Genomic DNA, 16,009 nt, shown 5'->3' with positions numbered 1-16,009 from the left:
TAGTGCAATGGATGGCTGGAAGCATTTGTCTTTGCCTTTGCAATACCACAGAAGCAATGCATGGTCAATGTACAGCAATGACACACCTGTGTGAACAGCCAGGAGACCCCCCCCCCCCATGTTATGTTACATAGTTACATAGTTAGTACGGTCGAAAAAAGACATATGTCCATCACGTTCAACCAGGGAATTAAGGGGTAGGGGTGTGGCGCGATATTGGGGAAGGGATGAGATTTTATATTTCTTCATAAGCATTAATCTTATTTTGTCAATTAGGAACATTCAGCACCCACCCGCTATCAAGGCAGCTGCCTATCATGTCATGCCCTACCTGCACAGGTGTGCTGGCTACTCAAATGATCCAATTAAGGAGGCCATTTAGTCAGCAGCAGCAGAAGTCCTGTGCCTGGACGCTCCAACAGGGGCCAGACACAAGCAGAAGCAGAAGCAGCAGAAGCAGCAGCAGCACCACCTTTTGTTTTTTGGCTGCAGCAGCAGCAAGGCCCACAGGGCTGGCTAGCTGGCTAGCCAGCAAGCAGGTAGCAATGAAAGTAGGAATCTTTCTTTTTAACCCTGTAAGGGGGTGGTGCACTGTACCCGAAGATACTGCCATATCGGGTCAATGCATAGGGCGACGGAAGCAAGCTTCGAAATCGGCCCCCGTTCTCAAAAATCCATTTAATATATGGTCCCCAGATAGGGGACGTATCAGATATTAAACTGATAAGAACAGATACTACACTTGATCTTAGCCAAAAGGCCGAGAAGCGATAACCGTGAAAGGGGCGGGCCCAACAAGGTCCCCTTCATGGGCACTATCACTGCTTGCTGTCAGGGAGGCTGCCAGACAATTTTCCATGCACACTCTGGGCTGGGGGGCAGTCAACCACCAGTACACACAGCAGAACCTAAACCCATACCATTATTGCTAAGCAGCAAGACAGGGGCCCATTGCACTCCCACGGGGCCTTTTTAAATGCAATCCATAACCCGGATTTGCCAGGAACCCTTCTTACTCCTCCTACTTGCATGTGACACTGGGCTTAGGATCTGCATAGGAAACACACACACAAGCACACACCTACCTTTGTTGCCTGCAGATGCCTCCTTGGCTGTCCCCAAACGGTATCAAACCAACACCCACGGGAAGCTGTAAGCATAGAGGACATGCCTGCACCCCATTGGACTTACCTGTGTGGGTTAAATCCGGGTTATTTGACAACCTATGGCGGTGATGGTTCTGCTCAGGCAGAGCAGTGCTGATGCTCCTCATAAAGCTGTCGCTGCTGTGAAGGTTCTAGGTGACATCACAAATCCCTTTGGTTACATACACAACAAAGCTGGGTTGTTGTTGTTTACACTCTGCAAGGCCTGTGGAAGTGAGTGACATCATAGCACTGTAGTTCTGAGGGTTCAAGATGGATGCAACAATCTCCTGTTGCTTCTATGAAGGCCGTAATAGACGACATCACCAAACAGCTCCATAGTCACATACACAGCAAAGGAGAGATGTTGTTTACACCTAGTGATGTCAGTGGTATTGAGTGACATCACAGCACAGTGCTAAGGCTCCTGGGCCTGGACACAGCAGCGGCTGCAATATCTCAACGGAGAATACGTTTATATCTATGTGTGTGTGTGCGCATATATATATATATATATATATATATATATATATATATATATATATTTCTCCGCCGAAATCACTTTTAAACCCATTTCCACCTTTTTTTCCCTTCTCTTCCTCTTACTTTTTTTTCACGTTTTTTTACGTTTTTCTCCTTTTCGCCTCTTTTCTGGGCGTATTATTCTTCTTTTTCTTCTTTTTTTTCGTCTAATGCATACCCCATCAGTGCAGCAATGCTTATTCAATACCGCCAGCAGATGGAGACACTGGGGGATAATTTTCTAAGGATTTATACTGATTTTTCCTGTCTGAATTTGTCGCACAGAAAGTTGCAGGCCAAATATGTGTGACATTTCTGCGACTTTAGCTTCTAGAGCATTTTTACAACATTATACATAGGTGCTGAATACATAAAAAGCGACTGTTCAGCGACAGACAAGTCGCATCGGCTGAAAGTAGGCCAGAATGTCAGTCCATGTTGGAGCAGGTTTAGATACAGTCTAAAGCATAGATCTCAAAGTCTGTGCACAGAATTTAGCAAGGGCCTCGCACCTTCTGATGCATCAGGTAGGTGCACAATAGCATAGCCTAACCCTCTGTACTTTGGTCTATATTGATGCGGGACATAGACAGCCAGCTGATGACCAATCCATTAGTGCAATGGATGGCTGGAAGCATTTGTCTTTGCCTTTGCAATACCACAGAAGCAATGCATGGTCAATGTACAGCAATGACACACCTGTGTGAACAGCCAGGAGACCCCCCCCCCCCCCATGTTATGTTACATAGTTACATAGTTAGTACGGTCGAAAAAAGACATATGTCCATCACGTTCAACCAGGGAATTAAGGGGTAGGGGTGTGGCGCGATATTGGGGAAGGGATGAGATTTTATATTTCTTCATAAGCATTAATCTTATTTTGTCAATTAGGAACATTCAGCACCCACCCGCTATCAAGGCAGCTGCCTATCATGTCATGCCCTACCTGCACAGGTGTGCTGGCTACTCAAATGATCCAATTAAGGAGGCCATTTAGTCAGCAGCAGCAGAAGTCCTGTGCCTGGACGCTCCAACAGGGGCCAGACACAAGCAGAAGCAGAAGCAGCAGAAGCAGCAGCAGCACCACCTTTTGTTTTTTGGCTGCAGCAGCAGCAAGGCCCACAGGGCTGGCTAGCTGGCTAGCCAGCAAGCAGGTAGCAATGAAAGTAGGAATCTTTCTTTTTAACCCTGTAAGGGGGTGGTGCACTGTACCCGAAGATACTGCCATATCGGGTCAATGCATAGGGCGACGGAAGCAAGCTTCGAAATCGGCCCCCGTTCTCAAAAATCCATTTAATATATGGTCCCCAGATAGGGGACGTATCAGATATTAAACTGATAAGAACAGATACTACACTTGATCTTAGCCAAAAGGCCGAGAAGCGATAACCGTGAAAGGGGCGGGCCCAACAAGGTCCCCTTCATGGGCACTATCACTGCTTGCTGTCAGGGAGGCTGCCAGACAATTTTCCATGCACACTCTGGGCTGGGGGGCAGTCAACCACCAGTACACACAGCAGAACCTAAACCCATACCATTATTGCTAAGCAGCAAGACAGGGGCCCATTGCACTCCCACGGGGCCTTTTTAAATGCAATCCATAACCCGGATTTGCCAGGAACCCTTCTTACTCCTCCTACTTGCATGTGACACTGGGCTTAGGATCTGCATAGGAAACACACACACAAGCACACACCTACCTTTGTTGCCTGCAGATGCCTCCTTGGCTGTCCCCAAACGGTATCAAACCAACACCCACGGGAAGCTGTAAGCATAGAGGACATGCCTGCACCCCATTGGACTTACCTGTGTGGGTTAAATCCGGGTTATTTGACAACCTATGGCGGTGATGGTTCTGCTCAGGCAGAGCAGTGCTGATGCTCCTCATAAAGCTGTCGCTGCTGTGAAGGTTCTAGGTGACATCACAAATCCCTTTGGTTACATACACAACAAAGCTGGGTTGTTGTTGTTTACACTCTGCAAGGCCTGTGGAAGTGAGTGACATCATAGCACTGTAGTTCTGAGGGTTCAAGATGGATGCAACAATCTCCTGTTGCTTCTATGAAGGCCGTAATAGACGACATCACCAAACAGCTCCATAGTCACATACACAGCAAAGGAGAGATGTTGTTTACACCTAGTGATGTCAGTGGTATTGAGTGACATCACAGCACAGTGCTAAGGCTCCTGGGCCTGGACACAGCAGCGGCTGCAATATCTCAACGGAGAATACGTTTATATCTATGTGTGTGTGTGCGCATATATATATATATATATATATATATATATATATATATATTTCTCCGCCGAAATCACTTTTAAACCCATTTCCACCTTTTTTTCCCTTCTCTTCCTCTTACTTTTTTTTCACGTTTTTTTACGTTTTTCTCCTTTTCGCCTCTTTTCTGGGCGTATTATTCTTCTTTTTCTTCTTTTTTTTCGTCTAATGCATACCCCATCAGTGCAGCAATGCTTATTCAATACAGCCAGCAGATGGAGACACTGGGGGATAATTTTCTAAGGATTTATACTGATTTTTCCTGTCTGAATTTGTCGCACAGAAAGTTGCAGGCCAAATATGTGTGACATTTCTGCGACTTTAGCTTCTAGAGCATTTTTACAACATTATACATAGGTGCTGAATACATAAAAAGCGACTGTTCAGCGACAGACAAGTCGCATCGGCTGAAAGTAGGCCAGAATGTCAGTCCATGTTGGAGCAGGTTTAGATACAGTCTAAAGCATAGATCTCAAAGTCTGTGCACAGAATTTAGCAAGGGCCTCGCACCTTCTGATGCATCAGGTAGGTGCACAATAGCATAGCCTAACCCTCTGTACTTTGGTCTATATTGATGCGGGACATAGACAGCCAGCTGATGACCAATCCATTAGTGCAATGGATGGCTGGAAGCATTTGTCTTTGCCTTTGCAATACCACAGAAGCAATGCATGGTCAATGTACAGCAATGACACACCTGTGTGAACAGCCAGGAGACCCCCCCCCCCCATGTTATGTTACATAGTTACATAGTTAGTACGGTCGAAAAAAGACATATGTCCATCACGTTCAACCAGGGAATTAAGGGGTAGGGGTGTGGCGCGATATTGGGGAAGGGATGAGATTTTATATTTCTTCATAAGCATTAATCTTATTTTGTCAATTAGGAACATTCAGCACCCACCCGCTATCAAGGCAGCTGCCTATCATGTCATGCCCTACCTGCACAGGTGTGCTGGCTACTCAAATGATCCAATTAAGGAGGCCATTTAGTCAGCAGCAGCAGAAGTCCTGTGCCTGGACGCTCCAACAGGGGCCAGACACAAGCAGAAGCAGAAGCAGCAGAAGCAGCAGCAGCACCACCTTTTGTTTTTTGGCTGCAGCAGCAGCAAGGCCCACAGGGCTGGCTAGCTGGCTAGCCAGCAAGCAGGTAGCAATGAAAGTAGGAATCTTTCTTTTTAACCCTGTAAGGGGGTGGTGCACTGTACCCGAAGATACTGCCATATCGGGTCAATGCATAGGGCAACGGAAGCAAGCTTCAAAATCGGCCCCCGTTCTCAAAAATCCATTTAATATATGGTCCCCAGATAGGGGACGTATCAGATATTAAACTGATAAGAACAGATACTACACTTGATCTTAGCCAAAAGGCCGAGAAGCGATAACCGTGAAAGGGGCGGGCCCAACAAGGTCCCCTTCATGGGCACTATCACTGCTTGCTGTCAGGGAGGCTGCCAGACAATTTTCCATGCACACTCTGGGCTGGGGGGCAGTCAACCACCAGTACACACAGCAGAACCTAAACCCATACCATTATTGCTAAGCAGCAAGACAGGGGCCCATTGCACTCCCACGGGGCCTTTTTAAATGCAATCCATAACCCGGATTTGCCAGGAACCCTTCTTACTCCTCCTACTTGCATGTGACACTGGGCTTAGGATCTGCATAGGAAACACACACACAAGCACACACCTACCTTTGTTGCCTGCAGATGCCTCCTTGGCTGTCCCCAAACGGTATCAAACCAACACCCACGGGAAGCTGTAAGCATAGAGGACATGCCTGCACCCCATTGGACTTACCTGTGTGGGTTAAATCCGGGTTATTTGACAACCTATGGCGGTGATGGTTCTGCTCAGGCAGAGCAGTGCTGATGCTCCTCATAAAGCTGTCGCTGCTGTGAAGGTTCTAGGTGACATCACAAATCCCTTTGGTTACATACACAACAAAGCTGGGTTGTTGTTGTTTACACTCTGCAAGGCCTGTGGAAGTGAGTGACATCATAGCACTGTAGTTCTGAGGGTTCAAGATGGATGCAACAATCTCCTGTTGCTTCTATGAAGGCCGTAATAGACGACATCACCAAACAGCTCCATAGTCACATACACAGCAAAGGAGAGATGTTGTTTACACCTAGTGATGTCAGTGGTATTGAGTGACATCACAGCACAGTGCTAAGGCTCCTGGGCCTGGACACAGCAGCGGCTGCAATATCTCAACGGAGAATACGTTTATATCTATGTGTGTGTGTGCGCATATATATATATATATATATATATATATATATATATATATATTTCTCCGCCGAAATCACTTTTAAACCCATTTCCACCTTTTTTTCCCTTCTCTTCCTCTTACTTTTTTTTCACGTTTTTTGACGTTTTTCTCCTTTTCGCCTCTTTTCTGGGCGTATTATTCTTCTTTTTCTTCTTTTTTTTCGTCTAATGCATACCCCATCAGTGCAGCAATGCTTATTCAATACCGCCAGCAGATGGAGACACTGGGGGATAATTTTCTAAGGATTTATACTGATTTTTCCTGTCTGAATTTGTCGCACAGAAAGTTGCAGGCCAAATATGTGTGACATTTCTGCGACTTTAGCTTCTAGAGCATTTTTACAACATTATACATAGGTGCTGAATACATAAAAAGCGACTGTTCAGCGACAGACAAGTCGCATCGGCTGAAAGTAGGCCAGAATGTCAGTCCATGTTGGAGCAGGTTTAGATACAGTCTAAAGCATAGATCTCAAAGTCTGTGCACAGAATTTAGCAAGGGCCTCGCACCTTCTGATGCATCAGGTAGGTGCACAATAGCATAGCCTAACCCTCTGTACTTTGGTCTATATTGATGCGGGACATAGACAGCCAGCTGATGACCAATCCATTAGTGCAATGGATGGCTGGAAGCATTTGTCTTTGCCTTTGCAATACCACAGAAGCAATGCATGGTCAATGTACAGCAATGACACACCTGTGTGAACAGCCAGGAGACCCCCCCCCCCCATGTTATGTTACATAGTTACATAGTTAGTACGGTCGAAAAAAGACATATGTCCATCACGTTCAACCAGGGAATTAAGGGGTAGGGGTGTGGCGCGATATTGGGGAAGGGATGAGATTTTATATTTCTTCATAAGCATTAATCTTATTTTGTCAATTAGGAACATTCAGCACCCACCCGCTATCAAGGCAGCTGCCTATCATGTCATGCCCTACCTGCACAGGTGTGCTGGCTACTCAAATGATCCAATTAAGGAGGCCATTTAGTCAGCAGCAGCAGAAGTCCTGTGCCTGGACGCTCCAACAGGGGCCAGACACAAGCAGAAGCAGAAGCAGCAGAAGCAGCAGCAGCACCACCTTTTGTTTTTTGGCTGCAGCAGCAGCAAGGCCCACAGGGCTGGCTAGCTGGCTAGCCAGCAAGCAGGTAGCAATGAAAGTAGGAATCTTTCTTTTTAACCCTGTAAGGGGGTGGTGCACTGTACCCGAAGATACTGCCATATCGGGTCAATGCATAGGGCGACGGAAGCAAGCTTCGAAATCGGCCCCCGTTCTCAAAAATCCATTTAATATATGGTCCCCAGATAGGGGACGTATCAGATATTAAACTGATAAGAACAGATACTACACTTGATCTTAGCCAAAAGGCCGAGAAGCGATAACCGTGAAAGGGGCGGGCCCAACAAGGTCCCCTTCATGGGCACTATCACTGCTTGCTGTCAGGGAGGCTGCCAGACAATTTTCCATGCACACTCTGGGCTGGGGGGCAGTCAACCACCAGTACACACAGCAGAACCTAAACCCATACCATTATTGCTAAGCAGCAAGACAGGGGCCCATTGCACTCCCACGGGGCCTTTTTAAATGCAATCCATAACCCGGATTTGCCAGGAACCCTTCTTACTCCTCCTACTTGCATGTGACACTGGGCTTAGGATCTGCATAGGAAACACACACACAAGCACACACCTACCTTTGTTGCCTGCAGATGCCTCCTTGGCTGTCCCCAAACGGTATCAAACCAACACCCACGGGAAGCTGTAAGCATAGAGGACATGCCTGCACCCCATTGGACTTACCTGTGTGGGTTAAATCCGGGTTATTTGACAACCTATGGCGGTGATGGTTCTGCTCAGGCAGAGCAGTGCTGATGCTCCTCATAAAGCTGTCGCTGCTGTGAAGGTTCTAGGTGACATCACAAATCCCTTTGGTTACATACACAACAAAGCTGGGTTGTTGTTGTTTACACTCTGCAAGGCCTGTGGAAGTGAGTGACATCATAGCACTGTAGTTCTGAGGGTTCAAGATGGATGCAACAATCTCCTGTTGCTTCTATGAAGGCCGTAATAGACGACATCACCAAACAGCTCCATAGTCACATACACAGCAAAGGAGAGATGTTGTTTACACCTAGTGATGTCAGTGGTATTGAGTGACATCACAGCACAGTGCTAAGGCTCCTGGGCCTGGACACAGCAGCGGCTGCAATATCTCAACGGAGAATACGTTTATATCTATGTGTGTGTGTGCGCATATATATATATATATATATATATATATATATATATATATATTTCTCCGCCGAAATCACTTTTAAACCCATTTCCACCTTTTTTTCCCTTCTCTTCCTCTTACTTTTTTTTCACGTTTTTTTACGTTTTTCTCCTTTTCGCCTCTTTTCTGGGCGTATTATTCTTCTTTTTCTTCTTTTTTTTCGTCTAATGCATACCCCATCAGTGCAGCAATGCTTATTCAATACCGCCAGCAGATGGAGACACTGGGGGATAATTTTCTAAGGATTTATACTGATTTTTCCTGTCTGAATTTGTCGCACAGAAAGTTGCAGGCCAAATATGTGTGACATTTCTGCGACTTTAGCTTCTAGAGCATTTTTACAACATTATACATAGGTGCTGAATACATAAAAAGCGACTGTTCAGCGACAGACAAGTCGCATCGGCTGAAAGTAGGCCAGAATGTCAGTCCATGTTGGAGCAGTGTCACGATGCCGGCTGGCAGGAGGTGGATCCTCTGTGCCAGAGAGGGATAGCGAGGACCGTGCTAGTGGACCGGTTCTAAGACACTACAGGTTTTCACCAGAGCCCGCCGCAAAGCGGGATGGTCTTGCTGCGGCGGTAGTGACCAGGTCGTATCCACTAGCAACGGCTCACCTCTCTGGCTGCTGAAGATAGGCGAGGTACAAGGGAGTAGGCAGAAGCAAAGTCGGACGTAGCAGAAGGTCGGGGGCAGGCGGCAAGGTTCGTAGTCAGGGGAGATAGCAAAGTTCTGGTACACAGGGTATAAACACACAAAAACGCTTTCACTAGGCTCTAGGGCAACAAGATCCGGCAAGGAAGTGCAAGGGAGGAGACTAGATATAGCCAGGAAACAGATGGGAACCAATTAAGCTAATTGGGCCAGGCACCAATCATTGGTGCACTGGCCCTTTAAGTCTCAGGGAGCTGGCGCGCGCGCGCCCTAGAGAGCGGAGCCGCGCGCGCCAGCACATGACCGCAGGAGACGGGAACGGGTAAGTGACCTGGGATGCGATTCGCGAGCGGGCGCGTCCCGCTGTGCGAATCGCATCCCCAACGGCCATGACAGGGCAGCGCTCCCGGTCAGCGCTGACCGGGGAGCTGCAGGGAGAAAGGCGCCGTGAGCGCTCCGGGGAGGAGCGGGGACCCGGAGCGCTAGGCGTAACAGTACCCCCCCCCTTAGGTCTCCCCTTCTCTTTATCGGGTAACTGCCTCCCCTGGGATGAGGACACCGGGAAAGGAAGGAGGGATTCCTCAACGGCAGGCAGAACCGCAGGAGTAGGAATGGGGAGAGAGGGCAGAGGGCGAGACCTGGCACGGGGCAGTGTGACACCAGGACGGGGGCCATGGGGTGGCACAGAGGCTTGCCTGACGGGACTGGGAGGGGGGGAGGGGCATTTCCTGTGGCAGGCAGAGTCCTTAATGACCTTAGGGGGACCGGAAACAGGAGGAACCACAGGGTCACGGCAGGGAGTACTGGGAACCGGTTTTAGACAGTTCTTGGAACAAGAGGACCCCCAACTCCTGATCTCCCCAGTGGACCAATCCAGGGTAGGGGAATGAAGTTGAAGCCAGGGAAGTCCAAGGAGAATTTCCGAGGTGCAATTGGGGAGGACCAAAAGTTCAATCCTCTCATGATGAGATCCGATGCTCATAAGAAGGGGCTCCGTGCGGAAACGTATGGTGCAATCCAACTTGGCTCCGTTGACCGCGGAAACGTGGAGTGGCTTGACAAGACGGGTCACCGGAATGCGAAATTTATTCACTAGGGACTCTCGAATAAAATTTCCAGAAGCTCCAGAGTCCAGGCAGGCCACGGCTGAGAGAGAAGAGCTGGCTGAAGCAGAAATCCGCACGGGTACCGTGAGACGTGGAGGAGCAGACTTGGAACCAAGAGACGCCACACCCACGTGAGCTGGGTGCGTGCGTGCGTTTCCCAGGCGTGGAGGACGGATAGGGCAATCCACCAAGAAATGCTCGGTACTGGCACAGTACAGACAAAGATTCTCTTCCTTACGGCGATTCCTCTCTTCCTGGGTCAGGCGAGACTTATCCACTTGCATGGCCTCCTCGGCGGGAGGCCCAGGCGTAGATTGCAACGGATACTGTGGGAGAGGTGCCCAGAGATCTAAGTCTTTTTCCTGGCGGAGCTCTTGGTGTCGCTCAGAAAAACGCATGTCAATGCGGGTAGCTAGATGGATGAGTTCTTGCAGATTGGCAGGAATCTCTCGTGCGGCCAGCACATCCTTGATGCGACTGGATAGGCCTTTTTTGAAGGTCGCGCAGAGTGCCTCATTATTCCAGGATAATTCTGAAGCAAGGGTACGGAACTGTACGGCATACTCGCCAACGGAAGAATTACCCTGGACCAGGTTCAACAGGGCAGTCTCAGCAGAAGAGGCTCGGGCAGGTTCCTCAAAGACACTTCGGATTTCCGAGAAGAAGGAGTGTACGGAGGCAGTGACGGGGTCATTGCGGTCCCAGAGCGGTGTGGCCCAAGACAGAGCTTTTCCAGACAGAAGGCTGACTACGAAAGCCACCTTAGACCTTTCAGTGGGAAACAGGTCCGACATCATCTCCAGGTGCAATGAACATTGCGAAAGAAAGCCACGGCAAAACTTAGAGTCCCCATTAAATTTGTCCGGCAAGGACAGGTGGAGGCTAGGAGTGGCCACTCGCAGCGAAGGAGGTGCAGGAGCTGGCGAAGGAGATGATTGCTGAAGAAGTTGCGAATGTTGGCGCACAATGGTGGACACTTCCGACAGCTGGTGGGTTAGATGGGCGATCTGTCGGGCGATATCAGAGACAACTGGCAGGGGAACCTCAGCGGGATCCATGGCCGGATCTACTGTCACGATGCCGGCTGGCAGGAGGTGGATCCTCTGTGCCAGAGAGGGATAGCGAGGACCGTGCTAGTGGACCGGTTCTAAGACACTACAGGTTTTCACCAGAGCCCGCCGCAAAGCGGGATGGTCTTGCTGCGGCGGTAGTGACCAGGTCGTATCCACTAGCAACGGCTCACCTCTCTGGCTGCTGAAGATAGGCGAGGTACAAGGGAGTAGGCAGAAGCAAAGTCGGACGTAGCAGAAGGTCGGGGGCAGGCGGCAAGGTTCGTAGTCAGGGGAGATAGCAAAGTTCTGGTACACAGGGTATAAACACACAAAAACGCTTTCACTAGGCTCTAGGGCAACAAGATCCGGCAAGGAAGTGCAAGGGAGGAGACTAGATATAGCCAGGAAACAGATGGGAACCAATTAAGCTAATTGGGCCAGGCACCAATCATTGGTGCACTGGCCCTTTAAGTCTCAGGGAGCTGGCGCGCGCGCGCCCTAGAGAGCGGAGCCGCGCGCGCCAGCACATGACCGCAGGAGACGGGAACGGGTAAGTGACCTGGGATGCGATTCGCGAGCGGGCGCGTCCCGCTGTGCGAATCGCATCCCCAACGGCCATGACAGGGCAGCGCTCCCGGTCAGCGCTGACCGGGGAGCTGCAGGGAGAAAGGCGCCGTGAGCGCTCCGGGGAGGAGCGGGGACCCGGAGCGCTAGGCGTAACAAGCAGGTTTAGATACAGTCTAAAGCATAGATCTCAAAGTCTGTGCACAGAATTTAGCAAGGGCCTCGCACCTTCTGATGCATCAGGTAGGTGCACAATAGCATAGCCTAACCCTCTGTACTTTGGTCTATATTGATGCGGGACATAGACAGCCAGCTGATGACCAATCCATTAGTGCAATGGATGGCTGGAAGCATTTGTCTTTGCCTTTGCAATACCACAGAAGCAATGCATGGTCAATGTACAGCAATGACACACCTGTGTGAACAGCCAGGAGACCCCCCCCCCCCCATGTTATGTTACATAGTTACATAGTTAGTACGGTCGAAAAAATACATATGTCCATCACGTTCAACCAGGGAATTAAGGGGTAGGGGTGTGGCGCGATATTGGGGAAGGGATGAGATTTTATATTTCTTCATAAGCATTAATCTTATTTTGTCAATTAGGAACATTCAGCACCCACCCGCTATCAAGGCAGCTGCCTATCATGTCATGCCCTACCTGCACAGGTGTGCTGGCTACTCAAATGATCCAATTAAGGAGGCCATTTAGTCAGCAGCAGCAGAAGTCCTGTGCCTGGACGCTCCAACAGGGGCCAGACACAAGCAGAAGCAGAAGCAGCAGAAGCAGCAGCAGCACCACCTTTTGTTTTTTGGCTGCAGCAGCAGCAAGGCCCACAGGGCTGGCTAGCTGGCTAGCCAGCAAGCAGGTAGCAATGAAAGTAGGAATCTTTCTTTTTAACCCTGTAAGGGGGTGGTGCACTGTACCCGAAGATACTGCCATATCGGGTCAATGCATAGGGCGACGGAAGCAAGCTTCGAAATCGGCCCCCGTTCTCAAAAATCCATTTAATATATGGTCCCCAGATAGGGGACGTATCAGATATTAAACTGATAAGAACAGATACTACACTTGATCTTAGCCAAAAGGCCGAGAAGCGATAACCGTGAAAGGGGCGGGCCCAACAAGGTCCCCTTCATGGGCACTATCACTGCTTGCTGTCAGGGAGGCTGCCAGACAATTTTCCATGCACACTCTGGGCTGGGGGGCAGTCAACCACCAGTACACACAGCAGAACCTAAACCCATACCATTATTGCTAAGCAGCAAGACAGGGGCCCATTGCACTCCCACGGGGCCTTTTTAAATGCAATCCATAACCCGGATTTGCCAGGAACCCTTCTTACTCCTCCTACTTGCATGTGACACTGGGCTTAGGATCTGCATAGGAAACACACACACAAGCACACACCTACCTTTGTTGCCTGCAGATGCCTCCTTGGCTGTCCCCAAACGGTATCAAACCAACACCCACGGGAAGCTGTAAGCATAGAGGACATGCCTGCACCCCATTGGACTTACCTGTGTGGGTTAAATCCGGGTTATTTGACAACCTATGGCGGTGATGGTTCTGCTCAGGCAGAGCAGTGCTGATGCTCCTCATAAAGCTGTCGCTGCTGTGAAGGTTCTAGGTGACATCACAAATCCCTTTGGTTACATACACAACAAAGCTGGGTTGTTGTTGTTTACACTCTGCAAGGCCTGTGGAAGTGAGTGACATCATAGCACTGTAGTTCTGAGGGTTCAAGATGGATGCAACAATCTCCTGTTGCTTCTATGAAGGCCGTAATAGACGACATCACCAAACAGCTCCATAGTCACATACACAGCAAAGGAGAGATGTTGTTTACACCTAGTGATGTCAGTGGTATTGAGTGACATCACAGCACAGTGCTAAGGCTCCTGGGCCTGGACACAGCAGCGGCTGCAATATCTCAACGGAGAATACGTTTATATCTATGTGTGTGTGTGCGCATATATATATATATATATATATATATATATATATATATATATATATATATATATTTCTCCGCCGAAATCACTTTTAAACCCATTTCCACCTTTTTTTCCCTTCTCTTCCTCTTACTTTTTTTTCACGTTTTTTTACGTTTTTCTCCTTTTCGCCTCTTTTCTGGGCGTATTATTCTTCTTTTTCTTCTTTTTTTTCGTCTAATGCATACCCCATCAGTGCAGCAATGCTTATTCAATACCGCCAGCAGATGGAGACACTGGGGGATAATTTTCTAAGGATTTATACTGATTTTTCCTGTCTGAATTTGTCGCACAGAAAGTTGCAGGCCAAATATGTGTGACATTTCTGCGACTTTAGCTTCTAGAGCATTTTTACAACATTATACATAGGTGCTGAATACATAAAAAGCGACTGTTCAGCGACAGACAAGTCGCATCGGCTGAAAGTAGGCCAGAATGTCAGTCCATGTTGGAGCAGGTTTAGATACAGTCTAAAGCATAGATCTCAAAGTCTGTGCACAGAATTTAGCAAGGGCCTCGCACCTTCTGATGCATCAGGTAGGTGCACAATAGCATAGCCTAACCCTCTGTACTTTGGTCTATATTGATGCGGGACATAGACAGCCAGCTGATGACCAATCCATTAGTGCAATGGATGGCTGGAAGCATTTGTCTTTGCCTTTGCAATACCACAGAAGCAATGCATGGTCAATGTACAGCAATGACACACCTGTGTGAACAGCCAGGAGACCCCCCCCCCCATGTTATGTTACATAGTTACATAGTTAGTACGGTCGAAAAAAGACATATGTCCATCACGTTCAACCAGGGAATTAAGGGGTAGGGGTGTGGCGCGATATTGGGGAAGGGATGAGATTTTATATTTCTTCATAAGCATTAATCTTATTTTGTCAATTAGGAACATTCAGCACCCACCCGCTATCAAGGCAGCTGCCTATCATGTCATGCCCTACCTGCACAGGTGTGCTGGCTACTCAAATGATCCAATTAAGGAGGCCATTTAGTCAGCAGCAGCAGAAGTCCTGTGCCTGGACGCTCCAACAGGGGCCAGACACAAGCAGAAGCAGAAGCAGCAGAAGCAGCAGCAGCACCACCTTTTGTTTTTTGGCTGCAGCAGCAGCAAGGCCCACAGGGCTGGCTAGCTGGCTAGCCAGCAAGCAGGTAGCAATGAAAGTAGGAATCTTTCTTTTTAACCCTGTAAGGGGGTGGTGCACTGTACCCGAAGATACTGCCATATCGGGTCAATGCATAGGGCGACGGAAGCAAGCTTCGAAATCGGCCCCCGTTCTCAAAAATCCATTTAATATATGGTCCCCAGATAGGGGACGTATCAGATATTAAACTGATAAGAACAGATACTACACTTGATCTTAGCCAAAAGGCCGAGAAGCGATAACCGTGAAAGGGGCGGGCCCAACAAGGTCCCCTTCATGGGCACTATCACTGCTTGCTGTCAGGGAGGCTGCCAGACAATTTTCCATGCACACTCTGGGCTGGGGGGCAGTCAACCACCAGTACACACAGCAGAACCTAAACCCATACCATTATTGCTAAGCAGCAAGACAGGGGCCCATTGCACTCCCACGGGGCCTTTTTAAATGCAATCCATAACCCGGATTTGCCAGGAACCCTTCTTACTCCTCCTACTTGCATGTGACACTGGGCTTAGGATCTGCATAGGAAACACACACACAAGCACACACCTACCTTTGTTGCCTGCAGATGCCTCCTTGGCTGTCCCCAAACGGTATCAAACCAACACCCACGGGAAGCTGTAAGCATAGAGGACATGCCTGCACCCCATTGGACTTACCTGTGTGGGTTAAATCCGGGTTATTTGACAACCTATGGCGGTGATGGTTCTGCTCAGGCAGAGCAGTGCTGATGCTCCTCATAAAGCTGTCGCTGCTGTGAAGGTTCTAGGTGACATCACAAATCCCTTTGGTTACATACACAACAAAGCTGGGTTGTTGTTGTTTACACTCTGCAAGGCCTGTGGAAGTGAGTGACATCATAGCACTGTAGTTCTGAGGGTTCAAGATGGATGCAACAATCTCCTGTTGCTTCTATGAAGGCCGTAATAGACGACATCACCAAACAGCTCCATAGTCACATACACAGCAAAGGAGAGATGTTGTTT

The 16,009-nt window shown here is 48.7% G+C and overlaps 6 non-coding genes across 6 annotated transcripts; all 6 read right to left on the bottom strand.

Annotated features, from left to right (window-relative positions):
* Positions 1-581: 581 nt before the first annotated feature.
* Positions 582-772, bottom strand: LOC130299230 (U2 spliceosomal RNA). Its single transcript, XR_008850410.1, has one exon. It is a non-coding gene; the product is annotated as a U2 spliceosomal RNA (small nuclear RNA).
* A 2,091-nt stretch (positions 773-2,863) lies between these two features.
* Positions 2,864-3,054, bottom strand: LOC130299229 (U2 spliceosomal RNA). The gene has a single exon (XR_008850409.1). It is a non-coding gene; the product is annotated as a U2 spliceosomal RNA (small nuclear RNA).
* Positions 3,055-5,137: 2,083 nt separating this feature from the next.
* On the bottom strand, positions 5,138-5,328 carry LOC130299234 (U2 spliceosomal RNA). The gene has a single exon (XR_008850414.1). It is a non-coding gene; the product is annotated as a U2 spliceosomal RNA (small nuclear RNA).
* A 2,085-nt stretch (positions 5,329-7,413) lies between these two features.
* On the bottom strand, positions 7,414-7,604 carry LOC130299228 (U2 spliceosomal RNA). Its single transcript, XR_008850408.1, has one exon. It is a non-coding gene; the product is annotated as a U2 spliceosomal RNA (small nuclear RNA).
* Positions 7,605-12,785: 5,181 nt separating this feature from the next.
* LOC130299227 (U2 spliceosomal RNA) lies at positions 12,786-12,976 on the bottom strand. The gene has a single exon (XR_008850407.1). It is a non-coding gene; the product is annotated as a U2 spliceosomal RNA (small nuclear RNA).
* A 2,096-nt stretch (positions 12,977-15,072) lies between these two features.
* On the bottom strand, positions 15,073-15,263 carry LOC130299226 (U2 spliceosomal RNA). Its single transcript, XR_008850406.1, has one exon. It is a non-coding gene; the product is annotated as a U2 spliceosomal RNA (small nuclear RNA).
* Between the last annotated feature and the right edge of the window lie 746 nt (positions 15,264-16,009).

This window comes from Hyla sarda, unplaced genomic scaffold (assembly GCF_029499605.1).
Source record: "Hyla sarda isolate aHylSar1 unplaced genomic scaffold, aHylSar1.hap1 scaffold_1044, whole genome shotgun sequence".
Taxonomy (NCBI): Eukaryota; Metazoa; Chordata; class Amphibia; order Anura; family Hylidae; genus Hyla; species Hyla sarda.
This window is presented reverse-complemented; position numbering and strand designations above follow the sequence as displayed.